At 37.9% G+C, this 23564-nt stretch overlaps 1 protein-coding gene across 8 annotated transcripts in view; it reads left to right on the top strand.

The window, feature by feature from the left end:
• Nucleotides 1–23564, top strand: part of C9H11orf87 (chromosome 9 C11orf87 homolog) — a 642485-nt gene that overhangs the window by 503619 nt on the left and 115302 nt on the right. For all 8 annotated transcript variants that reach the window (XR_002346992.1, XR_002346993.1, XR_002346988.1 and 5 more), the window contains exon 4: nt 7231–7304. The gene's annotated coding sequence lies outside the window, so the exon portion shown is untranslated. The remainder of the gene's footprint in view (nt 1–7230; nt 7305–23564) is intronic.

Consider the following 23564-nt stretch of genomic DNA (forward strand, 5'->3'; position numbering starts at 1 on the left):
TGACATTATAGTCACCATCTGAAGGTCTGAAATATCCTGGCAGAGCAGGAGCATTGTCTAAGCTGTCCCTGCCTTCTGTAAACTGCTGGTTACTGGTTCGTGATGTTGTGAGGAGGCTGAGGTGAATCTTTAAGTAGAGACCTGAGCATCTTTAGGAGAAAAAAAATTTTTAGGAAATATCACACTTTTAATTATTTCTATTTATTTATTTAAAATAAAGTAGTTAATTCATATGAAAGAAGAAAACTAAATAATTCCACTAATAACAAAAAAGTGCTTTCTAGGCAGTAGAAAAAATAATTATTGTATTAATTACAACAGTTATTATTTCAATAAATACTACTCAAAAGTAGCTTAATAAATAAAAATACCGATGCTCAGAGAGGGCGCATTACTTGTTCCATGTCGCAAAGCTAAGAAGTTGAAAAACAAATTTTAAAACTCAGTCAAGCTTTGCTTCTGAAGACAAAAATGGTAATAATAATGAGGTACTTTTTTCTAAACTGTGTTTATAGTGCATATTTAATAGAGAGAATCTGTAAAGTTAAAAAAATACAGAGAGAAAAATAAAAATGACATCTTAGTGGAGTATAGTTGATTTATAATGTATTAGTTTCAGGTGTACAGCAAGTTGAATCAGCCATGTATGTAAATGCATCCATCCTTTTTTCCTGTATTGGTTATTACAAACTATTGAGTAGATTTTCCTGTGCTATACAGTAGTTTCTCAAAGAAATGCATACAAAATAAAACTTTTCTGTATATACAATATTATTTTAAAATAAAAACTTTATTTTTAAAAAGAAAAAAAAAAGACCTGTCTTCCTACTCTGAGACATAACTACTGATAACATTTTGAACTATTTTCTTTCAGTCCTATTTCTTTGCTTTGTTGTAGCTTCTTAACTCAATTTTGATTATCCTGTTTTGGTTCTCTCTAAATTTATTCTCAATCAAGTAGAATAAGTCCCACTGTTTAAAAACCAAAAGACTCTATCTTTTTACTTCTTCTTAATTACCAAATGTCAACACAGAGCCTTCAATCTTCTTCTCCTGCCTTTTCTCTAAATCAGTTGCTCTCTTTTCTTATCTCCCTGAAACCACAAACCTCTGAATTACTCTTCCCTTCTCCTGCCTGAGCTGCCTGTTGCACTAACTGAAGTCTCTTCCTTTAGATACAACTAATTAATCCCTCTAGGCTGCCAGGAGAGGTAAATGATTCAACAACCTGACTTTTTAATAAAGCTACACCCATAGACCCCACATTCAAACATGACAAACCATGAAACGATGTTTACAAGTCAATGTGAATGAATTTATTTACAATGACAACAAATCACAAATCCTGATTAGTAGCATAGGCAATGAACATGAGTTTTCAGGCAATGCTTTAAGAACTAGGTGGGTCTGAATTTTGATTCTAGCCCTACCACCTTCTACCTATGAAAATACTTCTCTAATTTGAAAAAAGAGAATAACTGAAAAATGGAGATCAATTTTCAGGGCTGCTATGGGATTAATTTAAATAGTGTGTTTAAAATACCTAGAGATAATCTGGGTTTAACAGAAATTAGTCACTCATCTGTTTAAGAATTATATTTAATTCAATTCAACATATCACCTGTTTTTAAAAATTTTTTTAGTGGTTTAATGATATTGAGAATAAATATATGTAAGTCAAGATATATCAAAGTATCATGTAGATTTAATGAGATATTACTATATTTAAAAAATAATTTTAACTTATTAAAGTAATTAAGCATATGTAAAACTACAGAATGAACTTGACACTTTCCAGATTCATGGTAGTCGAATATCATTAATGGCTAATTTTATATTTCGTGCTTTAATTACAAAATTATCTTCATAGGGTCAAAAATACCTACCATCAAATATAAATTTGAACCACATGGCCTTAGTTAATCACCATTAATTTGTCCTAACTATTTACATAATGATGTGCCTCTAGCTCTACATTAGCTCATTTCCCAATTACAATCAAGAAAAACAGTAAAGAAAGTGAAATTACAGGTTCATAAACTTTTACCCAGTAAGACAAAATATGTTGCAAGACGTGTAGTCATAGAAAACAGGAATGAAGTTGTAAATATGAACAGACAGACAGATTTTTTTTTTTAAGGAGATGTTGGGGCGTCGCTAAAAAAGTGATACGTTCTTATTACACACAGTGACTTGGGATTGAAATCTATAAAAAATGAGATGTTACAGTGGTTGCCAGGGGTTGCAGGGGTGGAGAAGGATAAATAGGCAGAACACAGAGGATCTTTAGGGCACTGATAATACTCTGTATGACACATAGAACAATGAATACATGTCATTGCATGTTTGCCCAAACCCAGGAAATGTGCAATACCAAGAGTACAGTAATGTGAAGTATGGACTTTGGGTGATTAAGAGGTCAATTTAAGTTCATCAGTTGTAATAAATGTACCACTCTAATGGAAGATGCTGATAACTGGGGAGTCATTGCAAGTGTGGGAACAGAAGGCCTATGGGAAATCTCTGTACCTTCCTCTTTATTTTGCTGTGAACCTAAAACTGCTCTAAAAATCTAAAAAATAAATTTAAAAACAAAGTCTCAGACAAGTAAACCCAGGCATTCTGTTGCTATGTGTGTTTGGGGATTTTTAACAATAGTTTCTTGAGGTGGGGAGTCCCCAGTGTGTCTCAGCAGAAATGAATCTAGCATTCATCAGGTTTGATGCCTGGCCTTGCTCAGTGGGTTAAGGATCTGGCATTGCCATGAGCTGTGGTATAGGTCGCAGATTTGGCTTAGATCTGGTGTTGCTGTGGCTGTGGTGTAGGCCAGTGGCTACAGCTCTGATTTGACCCCTAGCTTGGGAACCTCCACATGCCATGGGTATGGCCTTAAAAAGACAAAAAAAAAAAGGTTATTTGAAGTGAACAAAATAGGGAGGGATATGGAATTAGAATAGATAAAAGGAAAGCAAGGCTCAGCAAAAATAAAAATATGGAATAATATTTTCAGTAGTCAAGACATAGAAGCAATCTAAATGTCCAACAACAGATGAATGAATTAAGATGTGGTACATATATACAATGGAATATTACTCAGCCATGAAAATAAATGAAATGATGCCATTTGCAGCAATATGGTTGCAACTGGAGGTTAAGATATATAAAGATAAATATATGATATTATTTATATGTGTAATTTAAAAGAAATAATACAAATGAATTTATTTACAAAACAGAAATAGACTCAAAGACATAGAAAATAATTTAGGATTACCAAATAGGAAAGAGGTGGGGGAGAGATAGATTAGGAATGTTGGATTAACAGATATATACTGCTATATATAAAACAGATAAGCAACAAAGATTTACTGTATAGCACAGGGAACTGTATTAAATATCTTGTAATAAACTATAATGGAAAAGAATCTGAAATATATATATATAATTGATCTTTTGCTGTACGCTTGAAACTAACACTATATTATAATCAACTATATTTTAATAAATATACATAATAATGTATAATAGAGATAAGTAGCATATGGACAACTAAAACTTGGATGTTATATTTTTCTTTGGCCAACATTGACTGCCATGCCATTTTGACCTGCTTTAATAAATTTAATAGCAGATCTCTGCAAAACTAGACCAAGACTCCCAGGTAGTCACATGGGACACCTTCATGCTGACACAGAAGCTTTCAGGGTATAGAGGCTCTTGGATCTAAGTTCCCCAGGAAGATTCCATGACCCAAGGAAAGACCTAGCAGGGCCTACCTCACTCATCTCAAGATGCCCTTTCCTCTCCTGCCCTTAGCTGATGTTTCTCCTTTTTCTTCTTTGTACTTCTGATGTCTCCAAAGGGTGTTTGCTGAGAAAATGGTTTTGCAGCATGAAATTGGTTGCGCCATTCATCCTACCAGGGTCTAGGTGACAAGTGTGGTAATTAAGAATGGAAGAAATGCCAACAGCAAGAGCAGACTGGAGTAAAAGACTGGGCAAAATGGTTTGCTTGCCCCTCTGGTGAGAGTCTCCATAGAGTCTGGGAGGCTAGGCTGGCTGGTGATCCAGTGTGGGCAGGAGAGGCCATAGATAAATAAATGTCTCCTTCGGGGCAAATATCCGATCCACATGGCTCATTGCGAGGCACTGCCCAGCTGCGCCTGGCATCCATGTGCACGGATGGCTTGTGACGGAAGTTTAGCATTTGAGTGGAGATAACAGTTTGCCCGCTCCAGAAAGGAACATTTACTATGGAGCAGAACCTGCAATGAGCCTTAAGGTGCTTTTCTCCAAAGATACTGTAGTTTAGCACTCACGTCAAAGCACAAAGCAAAATAAGAAAAATTAGGAAACAGAAATCCAGAGAAAATGACCTTCCAATGTTCCTGAAAGCAATCAAAGGAAGAGAAAATACTTGAAAGGATGTGGGAACTGGTTTTTCACCTGAGGGAAAAAAAGCATACTTTCCACCTGAATATTAAAGTTCTGGGGAAAAGAGAACAAAATTTTATTTTGTTTTCTTCCAGTTCTCATCCTCTCTGAGCCTTTGTTTAAACTAAGTGGAGGAAAAATTCACTACCCTTTAAACAGAATCTCTTTCCTCTGTCAAGTTGTAAATTGCTTCGAATAGCTTTTCATAGTTTTTAATTTCACCAACACGAAATTGGTAATTATTTATGGCTTATCACACCTGAGACAAGATTTCTGGAGCTACAATCTAATTTAGATGTAAAGTAATTTCTCCTGAAATAAAAGTTTACTTCCTAGTCACAGGAAAATTTATCTTGGCTTTTTCTGGGTCTTGCAAATAAAAGGAAAATCCTAATACGACTTTTTTTTCCATTCAAATTTTGAGGAACCTCAAGCTAGAAAAGAGATAAAATTCATAGTGAGAAGATCCTCAACACAAATGAATTAACTGATTTACAAATCACAGGCAGACTGTATGAAATACTGATTCACTCAAAAATGGACATGCCGGAGTTCCCGTCGTGGCGCAGTGGTTAACGAATCCCACTAGGAACCATGAGGTTGCGGGTTCGGTCCCTGCCCTTGCTCAGTGGGTTAACGATCCGGCGTTGCCGTGAGCTGTGGTGTAGGTTGCAGATGCGGCTCGGATCCCGCCTTGCTGTGGCTCTGGCGTAGACCGGTGGCTACAGCTCTGATTCAACCCCTAGCCTGGGAACCTCCATATGCGGCGGGAGCGGCCCAAGAAATAGCAACAACAACAACAACAAAGACAAAAAGACAAAAAAAAAAAAAAGAAAAAGAAAATGTAAAGAAGGATGCAGGGTCAGAAGATGCTGAGAATGGAGTGAAGCTGGGGCAGGAGGAGGGGTAACTGCCTGTCCAGAGCAGAGCAATGGAGATGTCCTTGCTGAGACACTGGGGAGATTCCCTTGCAACCTCATACTAACCACATTTGCTCCCACCAAGTGGTGGTTCTTGTCACTTCTAAAGTGACAGTGTGAGAGACCAGGAAGCTGCCTAGCTCACTGCAGGGGATTCACCCTCAGTAGAAAGTGCCTTGTAAAGCCATTGCCCTGATGCCTGCAGCCAGCTGGGGGCTGTTTTTACCTGTTGTGTGTCACCATGTTACGTACACATTGACCTGCCCAAGGTTACAGCGCCAGTATGTGGTAGTGATACTGAGATTTGAGCTGAGGTCTGTCTCCAAAATTCATATTCTGTGCAGGACACAGCACTTCAGAAGAGGCCCACATGTTCTTAAATGTCAGAAGAGTAAATAGAAACATGCAGTGCTGTTTTCACCAAAATAGAATCATCATTGACCAGTATTGATTAGCCATGCAGAGTCTGAGCAATACCTCCTCAAATCCTGGGAGCTTAATAGGAGAATGTTTGGGTCAAGCTTCACTACATATGTTTTTCATCTTGATTGTTTCTTGACTCTCTTCTAGAAATTCCATTACACTACTTCCTTCTTATTTCTGTCATCACTTGTATCATTAAACGCAAAAGTCTCTCTATATGGGACTTTTTGGTACTACAGATTTTTGATGATACAGTTACCACACATAAAACCACAAGGTAGCTATTTTGGGATGGGCATTTTTTTTTTTAATTTCTGGTACCAATTTTAAGGTGAATATAATATAGGACAAATCAAATTCCTTCCCTAGAGAAGTCTGCTCCCTAGGGTTCTACAAATAGTCCTTCTATGCATAGTTGTCCAGAAAGCCTTGGAATAGTTTTTTTCTGGCCAATTTTCAAGATTTATTAGTTTTGCACCATAGGTAGAGATTTACACAAAAGATGACACACAATGCCTATCCTGTCAATTATATTTCCTTTATTTTCTTCATTTCAAAATATATCAGCTAAAACCCACATATTAGCATATCAAGAAATATCAAATAATGGAGAAACCAAAATAAATCATCTATAACCTTACCTCCCTACTCTGACCACATTTCGCAGGTTAGTATACTGACTTTTCCCTTTTTTTCTCTGGCCTATTTTTTTCCAAGTTGGCTACAGTAACATTAGATATTTAATGTTATATTTTGTGTTTCTCTGTTATTATGGTCTAAGTTTTTTTATATTACTATATAATCTACAAAGTTATTATTTAAGGACTATACAAATACTATATCCAGTGAATATGTCATAATTACTTATTGAATTTTCCACTTGTTACTGGTTAGGTTATTTCTATTTTCATACTATAAATAGTGCTATGAATATCTTTACCTACACAGATTATTTTTTCTTAGCTTCGTTTAATTTCTTTAGAGTATGATCCTAGAAATTGAAGTAACAAGGTTCAAAGCACAAAAACACTTCTATGCCTCTGGATAGAGGGAGATACTGGGTGTTACAAGAAACTTGGGGTGAAGAAAAAGCTCATGGGGGCTAGAATAAATTTGAAGCGAGACATAGCAGAAAGAAGAAATGCACTTGATCACAGGAATACAGGATGTTCACTGCTGTGTTGTGCATAAAGGCTGACTGGTACTAAATTGCCTTCTGCAATATGTTAAAGTTATAAATACAGCAAAAAGATTAAAGTCTTACATAAGAATCCTAACAGATACACAATACTAAATTGCCCTCCTAAAGTGTTCTACCAATTGATAATACCGCCAGAAATGAATGATGACGACACTCTTTCAGCACCTTCACAAGAATTATATGTTATCAGTTTTTTAAGTCTTTGATAATTTAGTGAGAAATCATTTCATCCTCATTTGCATTGATTTTATAGGTCCACGGAGCATTAAACCCTCCACGGTCCCTGGAATATATGTTTATTGGCGTTCCGCAATGGATTTTCTCCAGGTATGTTCCCTTTAGAATCTACTCCTGGCCAGGATCCCCCCAAGGTAAAGAAGGGCCTATATTTCTGCCTCCAAGGGGTTTTACTGTTGTCCACAGTGATGTTTACATTTCATTTACATTGTCACCTCCTCACGGCACGGATCCTTTCTGTGGTGTTTTATGTTCTGCGAATCACTGTGTAACACTTGTGATGCTCTATAAATAATAAATAATAAAAGTCCTGTAGTTTTCTGCCAGCAGCCTTTGATCAAGGGCAGCTTTCAACTGACTTCATGTGAATAGACGGAAAGCAGAAAAAGAAGGAACCTTCTTGATGGTTTGGCTGTTTATCAACAGTGATCAACCATGATGCTGACAGGGAGGCGTCAGAAACACACCCCATACCAGCCCCCAGAGAAACTCTATTTCCTGGTGGATAGTCAGGACAGAGGTCTGCACAACCAAGACAGCTCTTGTTGGGAAGATTTAGTACTTCTAGATCTTTCCTCTCTCTCATGAGACCCCATAGACGGGGATGCGCCTCATCTCAGCTACTGTAGGCTCAGAGGAAGCTGGAGTAATTTCGGGTTGGATTTCAACTTTTCCACAGTGCAGTCTGAGTAAGAAGTGGCACCTTCCCCACGAGGAAAGCCTTCAGTTCACCTACTTCTCAAACAAGAGCAAAAGTGTACCCCATTAATTCATTGCTTTCACCATTTCAAAATGAACAACAATTTCAGTTCAGTGTCATGGCCCATTGTTAGAGGGGTCAAGAAAAAGGGTCAAGGAGAGAAAGGAAAAGAGAGCACAATGCAGAAGAAATAGAAAAGGAGATAGAGAAGTAGGGGAAGAATAAGGTAGACATAACAGAGTGCAAAAAATATCATTTAAGAGGGGAAAAGGAGAAAGAGACCCCGGGAAGAAAATGGATACAGAACAGGATCTGATAAGGGGAGAGAGACTCGGGAACTTAGGAAGTGTGTATGTTACCGTGCCTGTCTAGCTAGAGTGGTAACAATTTCAACCGCTATCTTTCTGAAATTTCTGTTTTTTTAAAAAAAATTTTTGATGAGTTCCCATGGTGGCTCAGTGGTAAAGAACTAGACTAGGATCCATGAGGATGTGGGTTTGATCCCCAGCCTCACTCAGTGGGTTAAGGATCCACGGTTGCCATGAACTGTGGTGTAGGTGGTAGACATGGCTTGGGTCCTGCACTGCTGTGGCTGAGGTGTAGGCCGGCAGCTGTAGCTCTGATTTGACCCCTAGGCTGGGAACTTCTATACACTGTGGGTACAGCCCTAAAAAGCAAAAAAAAGAAAATAAAAAATAAAAATTGAAATGTTCTTTGTATTTGTGATATTATAGAACACTTTAAATGTGCATAAAAAGAATAACATGATGAAATTCTTGAAGCTGTAATCCAGCCCCATCAATTATCAATATATGCCCCAGACGGGGTCTGGGGTCCTCCCTATCCTCACTTACTACCCCTCTTCTGTATTATTTCCCTGAAAACTCTAGACGTCATACTATTTCAAATATTTTAGTATGAATTTCTAAGACAATGTATTTTAAAATATATAACCACAATGCTATTATCACATGTAAAATGTAGTAATAATAATTTCTAATAATACTAAAACATCAGAACTCAAATCTCCAGTCATAAATATCAATGCTTTTTTAAAAAAGTTGTTATTGTGGTGGTTGTTTCTTGCAAATATATCCAAGTAAAACTTTTAGAGATTGGTGATCTGTCTTTTAAGTCTCTTTTAACCTATGAATTCTCCTTCTAGCTCTTTATTTTCCTTGTAATTTATTGTTAAAGAAAACACATTTTTCTGTAGAATTGTCTATATTGTGTATTTTGCTCATTCATTCCCATCATGTTGCTCATTGCAATGTGCTTCTCTCTCCTTGGTATTTAAGTTGATAGTTGGATATAGAGATTTGATCAAATTCAGATCTGGTTTTTGGCAAGGCTGTTTCATAGGTTGTTCTTTGACCCCCTACTTGGAAATGCATAATCTCTATTTTGAAGTTGTTAGCAAATATTAATGATCAATATCTAGGTCTATTAAGTAGAGGTTGCAAATGGTAATGAAATTTCACAACCCTTTTTTTTTTGAGTTGAAAACATCTACAAAAAAGATATTTCATCAAATGTTCATTCATGTGGTAAATTAGTGCTAAAGGAAATAGTAGAATCCTTTACCTAATTTGTGAGATTTCAAAATAATTTGGTTCATTGCCATCTCCCAACAATGAGAGTATGATCAGTGATCAGTGGGCATGGTTTTTTAAAATATCTTTGTGAACTCATGGATTTAACTGTATTCGATGGGCTTCAATAAATGATAATTCTTATCTTTACTGATGCTCAAATTGCCCATGTTTAGTCAGTAGGAGTCTAATTAAATTTTCTCCTCAGTGCTTTGGATGTGAGTCTATAGTTGTTCTTTACCTGTATTGTCTCTTTTAGCAGCTCTGTCTCCTTTTATGAGTGAATTTAGAGAGATTCTAAAGTGGTGCTGCTCCTCCTGTCATCTTTCCAGGGTTATTGTCTGCTTCTTCATTTTTGACTATTTTAATTGTTTGCCTTTGTTACATCAGGAGTTCTCAAAGGGATAAGTCTGGGAAACTTAGGGAGATGTTTTGACTAACACAGTTATTACGAAGTCCTAAAAGCATTTAGATTAGGGATGCTAGATGGTCTACGAGTCATAGAACAGTACTATACAACAAGGAATGGTCCCATCTCCCAACTGTCCCATTTCCATGCCTTTTGAATATCCTTTTTGATATTCATGTAAGTAAAGAAAACCACTGATAATTTTCCGAGTTTAGAATCTAACTCTGTATTACATATAAATTCAAAATATCTTTTGCACAGCTTCATTTCAGTATGCACTGAATTTCCAGGAATGCAACTGCATTGATGGAAGACTATAATTTGTTTTATTCAGGAGTTCCCGTCATGGTGCAGTGGAAACAAATCCAACAAAGGAACCATGAGGTTTCGTGTTTGATCCCTGGCCTCACTCAGTGGGTTAAGGGTCTGGCGTTGCCGTGAGCTGTGGTGTAGGTCAGAGACATGGCTCAGATCTGGCACTGCTGTGGCCCTGGCGTAGGCCGGCAGCTGCAGCTCCAATTAGACCCCTAGCCTGGGAACCTCCATATGCCATGGGTGCGGCCCTGAAAAAAAAAAAAAAAAGACAAAAGACCAAAAAAAAAAATTTGTTTTGTTTGGACCTATACCAAAAGGTTTTCATTATTTGAGAAAAATGTCACTGATGACAATGTCACTCACGGTATTTGAGCAACCAGTGTAACGAACTTGTATCAAAGTACACTTGTAGCTATTGTAGTCACAACAATTCTTCATCTGACTACTTCATTAGTCATTTCCTCACAGATACGTTGAAATTTATATTATTTATAATAAATTTGAATGTATTTACTTTCATTTCTCCTCTTATTTATTTTTAGCTAGAGCATATTATTGATTTTTTAAAAATTATGTGTGGAACTCCATTTCAGTAAATATGGCAAAATATGTGTTTCAACATATGCCAGGCAGTAAGTCTTATAGGATTGAGAGCCAGGGCTCTGGAAGGTCCTGAAAGTCAAAGAACAAGGAAGCAGATCGTACCTTTGCACCACAGCAGCAACCTCCACAGAGGTGAGGACCCAGAAGTAAGAACTTCACAAAACTCGGAGGGGAATTTCCTATTCTTAGGCTTGGCAGAAGCGGAGCCCTTTATAGAGCCATGCTCAGTGGGAAGCTTGCTCCCAACCCGTTATCTGTGGAGGAGTGAGGAAAAATGAAATAATGACATAGAAAAGGTTAAGGAATGACTATGAACCAGGTAAACAAAGATTACACAACAGCTGGATAATGAGATTGTATATTGGTCAGTTTATGTGATCTAAGTCACATCTTTATTTCTAGAATGCCGTAAACCAGACTTCATTCACCCGATGAGACCAACAGCTTTATCAAGCACCTGGTTGTACATGGCACTGTGTTAGATACTAGAGAGGAAAAATGAAATGGACAAAATTACCTTTGCACCAGCTCTGAGCCAGCCCCATTTATGCAAGGTGTGAATGGGACAGTGTTTAGTTAGTAATAAGACTGCTTCTTGCTCTGTAATTCTAGAGTTCATGAGGGTGAGCCTTAGTAACACCGGATTAACCTAATTTGAACTGCTCTTGTTGGGCTTCCAGGCTGATGTTGCTCTGTGTCAGTCATTCCCCCGGGTCACAGACAAAAATATATTCAGCCAGCCCAGTGAAATTATGGGAGCATTCAACTGAGTAAGAAAAATGCTATGAGATTCTAGTCACAGATGATTATATAAAGAGTGTGATGTTGCTGGTAAGTGGAGACACCAATGATGGATTATCAGTTTGCTTTTACTGTGTGATCCAGTTGGTAGATCCCAAAGGGGCAGCCCATTTTTAATAGGACTTTGTCCCTGGTAGCAGCATAGTACATTTCCTTTAGGATCTCCTCATAGCGTTTGGACAGCTAAATTTTTTTGTGTGGGGGACTTGCTTTTTGGGGTTTTTTGGGGGTTTTTTTGTTTGTTTGTTTTGCTTTTTAGGGCTGCGGCATATGGAAGTTCCCAGGCTAGGGGTCAAATCGGAGCTGCAGCTGCCAGCCTATGCCACAGCCACAGCAGCACAGGATCTGAGCCACGTCTGAAACCTACACCACAGCTCATGGCAACACCAGATTCTTAACCCACTGATCAAGGCCAAAGATCGAACCTGCATCCTCATGGATACTAGTCAGTTCTTAACCCGCTGAGCCACTACAGCAACTCCCTGACAACTAGACAGCTAAAATTTATGTAGCACAAATCCATTGTCTAACTCCCTTTCAGAAAAAAATTTTCTAATACATCAGTGGTTTGCAATGGAATAGTCTTCTGTTCTTGAGAATGGTGTGTTTTTTTGTTATAATATGTGGAATAACATTACATATTTATAATATATATATATGTAATGTTATGTGTATAATTAGCTTATATTTATTTCTGTATCCCTATCATTTAACCTTATAAACATCCACTTAATGTTTGTAGAAGTGGACTGAATGAAGAATAAATGCGTAAGTTGAAGGAGATGGAAGAGACTATGGAGAACATCTAGCAATGTGGGCAGAAATAGTGTCTAAAGCCAATTATCTATTTAACAAATATCTATTCAAGACTGTCTTCTATCTTGCTTAATTCACTTTTTTGTAGCTGCCAAAATGTACTCTAACTAATACACATTTATATGTCAAACATTATGGTCATATGCATTATATATTTCAACCATCAAAATTACTCTGTAAGATAAGTAATCTATATATCATCTCCAAATTTCTTGGAAAGAGTAAGATTTTCCTAAGTTGCTAGTGTCTTGGAGGGCTTACATAAATCTGGTTTCCCTGGTTCCTTCTTTGGAAAGAGAAATGCTACCTCCTCTAGTACCCTCTCTGGGCCAAGATCCCTTATCTCTTCAATACTGCATCCAGATCTCCGGCCTGTTCTGACCCCTCACTCTGCTGCTAGCACCCCCTCTCTGTGGAGAAGCACTTAGGCTCCAGAGAACCGTATCAGCTTCTCTGCAATACAAATGGAAGGGTCTGGTTAAAGATAGGTCTTTTTTTTCAATTGAGGCCTAAGCATATGTGAAGAGCCAGTTATTAAGGGGGAAGACCAATGAAGCAGTTGCCTGGAATCTGCAGGGGAGAGGAACCTACAGGCCCTGCACCAGGCACATTATAAAGGGCATCCCAATTTGTCCCTCAGCTCAATCCCATGAAGAGGGTATTAGAGCTGCCATATTATGAAAAAGACAACTAATGGGTTAAGATCTTTGCTTAAGATCACAGAATTTGGAGTTCCTGTTGTGACTCAGCAAATTAAGAACCTGACATATTGTCCGTGAGGATATAGGTTCAATCCCTGGCCTTGATCAGTGGGTTAAGGAGCCAATGTGGTTGTGGCCATGGCATGGCCTGCAGCTGCAGCTCTGATTTGACCCCTAGCCTGGGAACTTCCGTATGCTGCAGGTGCAGCTCTTAAAAAAAAAAAAAAAAAAAAAATCACAGAATTTGACCCCAGGTTTGACTGGCTGCATTTCAATGTTCTGCCTCCTCTACTGTATCATTAATAATGAGAGGGGTTACTTCTAGACATAATCAATGTCTTATTTTCTTACATTTTTATTGCTTTCTTTTTACTCAATTTTAATTTTCAATATATTTTAATATTTAAATTATTTGCGAATTTGTCAAGGAAAAGTGATGCAATGAAGTATTAATAGAATTGGAATAAAGGATGTTAAACAAGAGAATATTATACATCCCCCCTTCAACATTTCCTGAGTTATAATATCATCTCCAGGCATAGCAACCTTGAAAGACCCTAAATCTGCATAAAGACCTTCTCTTTAGGGCCTTCTCCTACCCCACCTTCTGACTTCTTGATTTAAAATACCTCTGTCATTGCCTTGGCATCTTTCTTATCTGTAACATTCTGCTAAGGACCAATCCTCTCATATATACAGTTTAGGTAACCTGACTGTTACAAAGAAGTATCCAGAAAGAATGTAACTTAACTTCATGGAACTATGAAACACAGTTGTCAGAAAATCAAGGAGAAGCCAAGAAGAGAGTTTTCATAGACACCTCCTATTATATTTCATTTATGAATAAAGGAGGCCACTGGAAATGTAAGAAGTATAGTGGTGGTAACTGAAAGACCACCCAGCTCCAGATGTGCAAGATCTGTGATTGAATGGCAGGTAGTGTGTGGGAAACAAAATCAGAACCAGCTCCCAGGGTCAAGCCCCAGTGGATCCCCCTCGGGACCTCAGGAGGGAAATTTACCTTGGTTTTTCAGTGTATGATATTTGAATGTCGACTTCAGTGTCTACCTAAAGAGCACATTAAGATTCCAGACTCCCAAGACCCCCTGGCTGGGACCCTCTCTGAGAGGTTCTCCTGCTCAGCTGATTCACACTAACCCGTCTACCTCCAAAGGTCACAGCTTTAGGGTCTTGGTAGGACAGTTAACTACAAATATAATGCCCAAACCTCATACCATGTGAAATTCAACTCACTTAGAGTTGCCAAGTGTTTCTAGCCTTTTAGAATTGTCTTACCTTCAATCACAAAAGTAGATTGCTAATATCTAACACAGAAGGGGAGAATTAGTGTCTGCCCATCACCCCCCCACCCCCCGACATTGACAGGTTTGCTTTTCTTGAGGTACCTGAATTTTGACTAGTCACCTCTCAGGCTGATTTCTTCTTTCCCTTTAATACATCATTTCCCTCACATCTCACTCCTAGGAAGATCTTCTCTTACTTGTTTACTGTGACCTAAAAGTAGACTAATCTCCCTTCCCTTGATTTCCCTAAATACCACTATGATGAGGCAGATGTGCACGGTAGAATTCTGCTGGACATCGGGGGACACTGGGGCATTACAAGACAGCATCTTTATCAGACATTAATGCCCTTAACTATCTAGAGGGCAGCCTTTCTCAGTGGCCCATGCTGCACCAGTGCAGTGCCAAGCCACATTAGGGCTGGAGGCAAAAGGAAAACCATCAGTAATACTGATCCTGTCTTTATTTAAATTTTTGCTATTTTGTTCATCAATGACTGTTTTACATTAATTTTGATTTTTTTAAGAAAATGAGTTAACTGTTATTTATCTTTTTTTTTTTTTTTTTTTTTTTTTGGTCTTTTTAGGGCCTCACCCACAGCATGTGGAGGTTCCCATGCCAGGGGCCAAATTGGAGCTCTAGCTGTCAGCCTGCACTCCAGTTCATGGCAATACTGGATCTCTAACCCGCTGAGCAAGGCCAGGGATTGAACTGGCATTCTCATCGATCTTAGTCGGGTTCATTAACCTCTGAGCCACAATGGGAACTCCTTTTTTTTTTTTTTTTTTGCCTCCAACACCTTGATGTCAGACTTCTAGCCTCCAGGCTGTGAGAAAATATATTTCTATTGTTTTAAGCTACTCAGTTTGTGGTACTGTGTTATGGCAGCTCTGGAGAGTAGTAAAAACTCCCACTACCTTTAGTAATTCTGATATAAATAGTTCATATACTATTTATATATACATATTATATTTTTATATACATATACTTACTCAAAAGGTTTGTCATTCTATCTCTGGATTTTTTTTTTTTTTTTTTGTCTTTCTGCTATTTTTTGGGCCACTCCCGAGGCACATGGAGGTTCCCAGGCTAGGGGTCGAACAGGAGCTGTAGCCACCGCAAGAGCCACAGCAAGGCGGGATCCGAGCCGCGTCTGCCACCTACACCACAGCTCACGGCAACGCCGGATCATTAACCCACTGAGCAAGGGCAGCGACCGAACCCGCAACCTCATGGTCCCTAGTCGGATTCATTAACCACTGTGCCACAATGGGAACTCCCATATCTCTGGAATTTTTAAATTCTCCTTTATAACTAAACAGAGATTCAGTGTTCCTTGTCTTTATTCCTTTGCCTGTCAGACCATAAGCCAGAACCTATTTTTCCCAGTAAAATTGATCCAGGAAGTCCTATATATTGGCTGGATTGAGATTTGAAAACTGATCCTCCAGTGTCTTTAGCTTGTTTTCTTTCTGCTACACCAGGCTGTCTCGCTCTCCCTAGTTTATACCAGAGACTTTCCTGAAAGCATGCCAAATGGATTTGTCCTCTTTAGAAAGATTTCTCATAATCTATTCATAGCTTTCTGTAGTCTCCTTGTGTTGACTTGCCGTGGGGCAAGGAAATTATCCTTTTCATATCTTTTGAAACATTTCATGTTGTGTGATGAATCTATTTTCTGTTTCTATTGATGACTTTATTGGAATAAAAATAGTCAAAGATGATGCCCTCTCAAAACATACAAACATAATTTAAAGTCCCAGAGATTGTGACTGCTACAAAATTGTTTCATATTAACCACACAATTAAACCTTTTTCTTTGATAAAATGTCTAAGAAAGGAGACATTTGCAGAGGTTAATTGGTATCGTGTACGTAGATGCCTTTCCCCTGCAATTCTATGTAAGTGGAGCTGCGGAGTTTTAGATGAGGCAGAAGTTAAGACACATTGATATGAAGATGTGGGTTGAAGGAATAATGAGTGAGCATCATGTGTTCCACCTCCACATTCACTTGTCAGAGGCTGCAGTGAATTCAGGTTCCTCGAGCCCAGAACACCTTCTGAACTCAGATTCATAGAGGGGTCAGAAAGTTGGGCTCCTGTTTTCTCAGCTTCCCATGAAGTACCATGAAAAGGTTATATAGCATCCCCTTTTCTCTTATAGAAGAAAAATAAAATTGAGTTCAGGGGCTTTTTCCTTTAATCCCAAGTCAGACATTCATCTAAAAATCATTGCTATAATTCAGGAACTGTGATAAGAATATAAAGCTGAGAACATCAAGCCCTTTCTCTCTTGTTTCTACCATTCAAGGGAGTGTGTGTGTGTGGAAATAACCACATACATTAACTCAGAGAATTGATAGACACTGTAGCACAGGTATACAGAAAATGCAATGAGAAATAGCTTGCAGAGAGGCATTAAAGAAGGCTTCACAAAAGGGGTCACTTTAGGTGGAAACCTGAAAATGAATAAGCTCTGCAGGACCCAGAAGTTGAGGGTTAGGAGGAAATCAAGGTATTTTCAAGCAAGATTGTCCAATAAAATTTTCTGTGATGATGAAAATGTTCTATATCTGCACTATCCAATACCTGCGGTTACTGAGCTTTTGCATAGTGTGGCCAAGGAACTGCATGTCTCATTTTATCAATCTTAACTAGTTTATAATTAAATTTAAACCACATTTAAATCACTAGTGGCTACCTAACTGGACAGCATAGCTTTAAATAAAAGAAACAGTATGTTCAAAAGCACAGAAGTCTTTTGAAAGCCTGGCTTATTGTCACAAAGTAGCAGGCATTTGAGGGATTTTGACAGGAATGGCAGAAAGTGGGAGGTTATAGGGGTTGGAATTGTTGGTTGGGGCTGGATTACAAACAGACCAGTAATATACCAGAGACATTTCTCTTGATCCTTCAGGTCACTGATGCCATAGAAACATTTTGAACATGCTGCAATTTCACTTTAGATAATTACACTGGCCTTTGTTGGCTTTTTATAAGTATTCAATATAGTATTTAGTATTTGGAGTCATATTAATTATATAGTATAAGGTAAGGCAGTCAGGGCCCATTGTGGTTGTGGGCATTTCTCCCTCCCCAATTACAGCTCTGAAATTTCAAAAGGAGAATAGTGAAGTTTATAAACTGATTGCAATCTCAGTGTGCCCTTTCCTAGAGTTAGGCTTGTCCATTGGTCATGTAAAAATTCTCTGTTCTAGTTTTCTGAGAGGGCAACAATTGTACTTACATGTTGTTCCAAGAATTATAGGAATTAGCTCAGTTCCTGATTCATGGTAAATGCTCAATATATGTTAACAATTGTTATTGCAGAGTTTTCTTTGCCGCCTTGTCTGATCGTGGCCTCCAAGGATTCTAAGAGAAACCCTGGTTTGGATTATAATGAAAAAGCTCATTTGGAGCATCCTGCCTTCCCATTATAGGCAGGAAACATGAGTATAAATTACATTAAGAATGTCTCCAACTAGATTTAAAAGAAGACCCTCCTGATTCTGATGATTTTTACCTATTTAAATTACTTTCTGAGAAACAGCATGGTCATGACTTCCTACAACAAATTTTAAACGTGAAATTTCACGGTTTGGAATCATATGATATTCTGGATTTTTCTTTAGGCTGTTTCCCTGGAGAGAGAGAGACAGGCTGCAAACGGTGAGAAGGGCTTCCCTTGTACCTGGGCTCCTGCTTTACTGCTGATTGAATTTGACAAATCATGTAACAGGCACATAGAGCTAGCTCAGCCTTTTTTGGTGAATTCTTTAGAAAGTAAACTCAGTGAACTGATAACTGACTTGATGTGTTTTGAAAGTAAGGAGATGAAGAAGTCAAAACTGAAACTGAACTTTCTGCTTAGGCAACTGTATGGTGTCATTCACAGGATAAATCCTACTTGATTCATTCAGCAGAGTTAACAAGTGCCCACTAAATCCCTAGCACTGTTCAAATGAAAATGAAACAGTAGTGAGTGTTTCAAAGACCTCACCGTTTGTAAGCTCGCCTCAGAAAACTATGGCTCTTCTCTGCCTGGTTTTCCACCCGAGAATTGGCATATGGCCCCCCTTAGCCGTGGCACATTGCCAGGCTTAAAACTCTAGGTGCAAACTTCCATCGCAAGACTTCTCCACTGGACCCAGAATTTCATTTGGCTGGGCCTTCCTTCCTTCCTTCCAGCTCAAGCTCCCTAAAAGTTCTGTTACTCTAGCTTAGTGTTCTGCAAATACTCTCCTTTTGAGCAGTTCCAGCCTCCAGGAACAGCTCAGCCATTCTTTCCAGTGATTCCCTCAGTCAATACATCAGTCTTCCTTGTAATTAGAAAGGTTATTGCTGTTATTTCTTATGCTCCATAAGAATCGTCGCTGCCATCCCTGAATTATAATCAGTTTTCCAAAAGAGCGTTATAAGCAGTTCCCCACTGCTGCCGCCTCACCAGAAAACTGCAGTGCACCAAGTGAATATGAATGAGTTTAAGCTCTGATGAATTTCCTTTGGAGAAGTAAGGATTCATGCTAAGTGACAGCTCAGAAATTGCTGGGAATGTTTCAAAATTCCAGTTTGGTCCTACCTGAGCCTGGTCGCAGCAGAGGTGATTGATCTTATGAAACATGATGGAGAAACTGTCTAACAATGCTGAACCTTGTGACTTTTTGTTCTGTAGACCTGGAATGGCCTCATAAATCAGACACGCCTGCTTTCTATAGCTCTAAGCAAAGGGGAAAAGAAAGAAACAGACACTGTATTTGTGTAAGGCTGTCCTACAAGTGTCTTAGAATAATAGGAGTGGCTTTTTGAAATGTATACATTCAAGTGCACGGACTATCAATATGTAAAAATCAAGGACAGGGTCATTGCTTTTTTTGTCTCATCGAGAGGGATGTTCCATTTTGATGTGATCTGTCTCCTCCATTCTGTTGTGACTGAGCACAGAAAAAGACAATTTTTTAATTCTTCTCAAGTTACCCGGTACGCTGAGTGCCTTGGCCTTTGTGCAGTGAGTGGGCAGGCAAGCCAGGGAGGCAGCACCTTTGATAAAGATCCTGAAAGGCACATAATTATCCTGGCCTGGGGCTGGGCCACAGCTGGGTGATTCTGCCGTGGTTGGTGCGTGTGGAACAGCAGGCAGCCATCATTTAAATGGAGTTTGACTGATTGGCAAGTTGAAAATCCTTTAGGACAGGGCAGAATTTATGACAGGGTAGGTATCTGATTGTGGTTTCACTTTATTAGTCCATCAAATGCAGTGCCACTAAGGCAGACCATATTTAACTCAGAAAAACTCTGAAGATGCTCTCTCCATTTTTTATTGATGTCAATTTAAACCTATTAAAGTGAGAAAGATTTAAAAATTGGACATGACTGACTGAGCCTTCCATCCCAGACCCTCCCTACCTCTTCTCCTCCAAACATCCAAAGGGGACCACCCAGGAATCCCCCAGAAACCCAATTTGAGCTTTTAAATCTGTCTCTCTGTCACTCTTTCCTGAATATAAAACATCTAAGAAGTTGACATTTTCTTTTTCTGTGGTTTGTTTTTATTTGCATCAATATACATAGTGTTTTCAGGACAAATTGTGTAGCAGATTGAGTTGGTGATATATATGTGTGTGTGTGTGTGAGTATATGGGTATATATGTATATAGTAAACACATATATGCTTATAGAAAAATACATTTAACTTAAAAAGACATTATAGACATTAAATAAAGACATTACAGCTTACCAATTCTGTTCATTTTGCAGCTATAATTTTATTTTTTATTTTTTTTATAATGACTTTTATTTTTTCCATTACAGCTGGTTTACAGTGTTCTGTCAATGCTCTACTACACAGCAAAGTGACCCAGTCACACATACATGTATACATTCTTTTTTCTCACATTATCATGCTCCATCACAAGTGACCAACTAAGTTCCCAGTGCTGTACACAGCAGGATCCCATTGCTTATCCATTCCAAAGGCAATAGTTTGCATCTATTAACCCCAAATTCCCAGTCTCTCCCACTCCCTCCCCCTCCTGCTTGGCAGCTGTAATTTTATAATGGTAATGCCATCTCGAATTGGCTGACTAGAGAGTGCTTATGCTATAGCTAAATGATATGAAAATAGTCAATCAATTCAGAATATATATATATATACATATATATATATATATTTCAACTAGCAATCTTAAATTGTGTAGAATAAGAAATGTTTGATTACACTTCCATATTTCAATTGATTGTGCAATCTCACTAGCAATCTTAAATTGTGTAGAATAAGAAATGTTTGATTACACTTCCATATTTCAATTGATTGTGCAGTCTCAAAGTAATTTAAAATAAACATTAGTTCTACTGTGGTTCAGTACTCAATAAACCTGTCTAAGGAGAATACTGGTCCCCAGTGAACCCACACAAAGGAGCTGGTGAGATGCCATGTAGTAGTTCCCCAGCTTGTTGACATATCCCTCTGTGAAGTTTGCCTCCCAAAAAAGACTAAAAAGAGATGAAGGATGGATTTTTTTTTTTTAAGAATGGTTAAGGCAGACGTATTTCTCCACATGGAGGGGAAAAATCATGTTCAATAGCATTTTAAAAATGCAAATTATATTTATTTGTTTTGTCATTTAGTTAATTATTTCTTGAGCTCCTTCTATATGCTAGGCATGATAGAGTACAGGGATGGACAAACAATGCCTCTACCTTTGTGGAGCTACATTAGCAAACTGTGTGCATAACCAGCTGTAAACTAAGTGGAAATATACAGGAGATTGTGAGACCCCCCAAGAATGCAAGCTGTGATTAAGCATCACAACAAGTCCTTGAAAGGCTCAATGTCAAGGGTGCTGGTGTAAACCATAAGTGCTAGAGAAGGTCAGAGGAAATCCAGGTTGGTGGGAAATGGAGCAGCAAAGAATCCTTCACTGGAAAATATGACTTTAACTGGACTTTAAAGAGTGAGAATCATTTGGACAGAGAAGAAAAGGAAGGTAATTTAAGACAAGGAGAAGGCAACAGTAAGGAAATTGAATGGGGAATGAACATTGCTTGTTTGGAGGACAAGGAAGGAAACGAGGTAGCTAAAATATAGGGTGGATTATTAGATGAGGTTGGGTGAGCAAGGTGGTATCCAAAAAAAGAGAGACGTTATGCTGGGCTCAGGCATGTGGCCTTGGTCACTGGAAATGGGAAACCACTGAGTTTTTATCACAGATGGAGGCACTCTAAATGCTCAGTATTTTCCCTGCTTTGTGAAAAGTACCTTGCTTTTTTTTATTTCTAAGCAAAGGTTTCAGACTAAAGCAGAGAAAGCATTAAAAATTAAATCTTCCATGTTTACTTTGGCATGAAAAATTTGAGGAGGAAAAAGACTGAAAACCAATGGCTAAATTGACATGGATTTTAATGACATTCTCTCCCCCTTGTGTTCATTAATCCCTGTTTTTATAAATAGGTGGGAACAGTTCAACCAGAGAATAATTATGAGCTCCTGTAGAAATACTGTAGCGTGCGATCTGATTAAATTTCCACCCACCACTACTCCCCACTCTTCTAATGATGACTTCTGGGCTCCTCCATACTGGTGGCTTTTTTTGGTTCAGAAGGAAAAAAGAAATGAGATACTAAAGTTTGAACAAAAAAGATTTGAACTTCTTGAAAGTAGTGTCTGGGCAATCCAAGAAGATGGGTTTGAACACTTAATTTTATTATCAGATTGATAATGTGAATGTTTTAGAGTGAGTGTCTTGGGGGCAAGGGGACAGTTTCCTGATGGCTATAAAAATATTTACTTTTCTTTTCTAAATCACTGTTATGTTTTCTCATTTTTTAATTCTGGTATTTTGCACAAGCTATTTGGCTTAAACAAGAAAAGTTTCATTAAACTCCACTTGGTAGAACCATGCCATACTGCTTTACTTGTTGGTTGACAGTAATGATAATAACATTAATAATAACTACTTCTTATTGAAAGTTTACCAAGTTCTAGCTGCCCCAAGCACTTTATACACATTATCTCATTTAACTCTCACAATATTCGTGTAAGTTATCCTCTTTCATTTCACAGATAGAGAAAACTGGAGTTTAAAGAAGTTAAGAATGGGCAGTTGTCACTTTGCACACTATTTGTTGCCATAAAAGTGATCATACAAGAAACCTTGCAAAACAATCTTAATAATCAATGGGACATTTTGCTATTATTTTGTGACCTTTAAAAATGTTTTTCAAAACATTAAGAACTCTATGGCTGTTATAAATGCATAGGAAAATGAAAAAAATGGTAAAACTAATATTTATTCAGACACTGTGAATTTAGGAGAATTAAAGTGTTTTATTTCTTAAAGTATCGGGGTAGTATGAACAGTGAATGCCTTCTTGTTATACAACTCGTGATACAGAGTGGGCATCTTTTCTATGCCTTGTAAATTGTAAATTTTCTGTTTGGATGAACTTCCAACATTCTATTGTTTTCTCTTTTAATGTTGTGAAATATCTCCAAGAATTCCTTTAATCTAAAATTTTTGCTGACATAAAGTCCTCAGAGACATCTTTATCTTTTTCATCAAAACCATTACATCATTTTTGTCCATGAGTTCATCTTCACCAAATTTCTTGGGCTGTATTTCTGGGGTCTCTTGAAGAGTGGGTGTGTCAGTATTCCCAAGGTCAACTTTCTTTAACAAATCCATTTATGCTCAGTTCAAATTTCATTTCCAGAGATGTCATTTTTGTTTCTTTCCTGCACTTTCATTTTTCTTGGTCAGTTTCCTCTTCTGAATATTCATTTTTTTTAAACTCATGTTGGTTTATCACTACAACACAAGAAGGCAACATAACTTTGCTCTGTGTAAACTGAGTAACAGATGCATGTAAGACTGAAAAAAGTGATGTTAGTCACTGGACATGTTGTCCATCTGTTATTCACATTGTGACTTGTGGTTTGAGAAGCTAGCAGTGAAGTTCTTAAGTTATGCAAACACTCACAGTCAATATACTGAAGTAATTTAAATATGAATTGTGTTGTTCAGGGACTAGTATTCTTTAACTACATTATAGGGTTTTAAGTTCATGCATATCAGAACTGAGCAAAGTAAGGACTTCTTCCAATTGCTTATGT

The sequence above is a fragment of the Sus scrofa genome, chromosome 9 (assembly GCF_000003025.6).
Source record: "Sus scrofa isolate TJ Tabasco breed Duroc chromosome 9, Sscrofa11.1, whole genome shotgun sequence".
Classification (NCBI taxonomy): Eukaryota; Metazoa; Chordata; class Mammalia; order Artiodactyla; family Suidae; genus Sus; species Sus scrofa.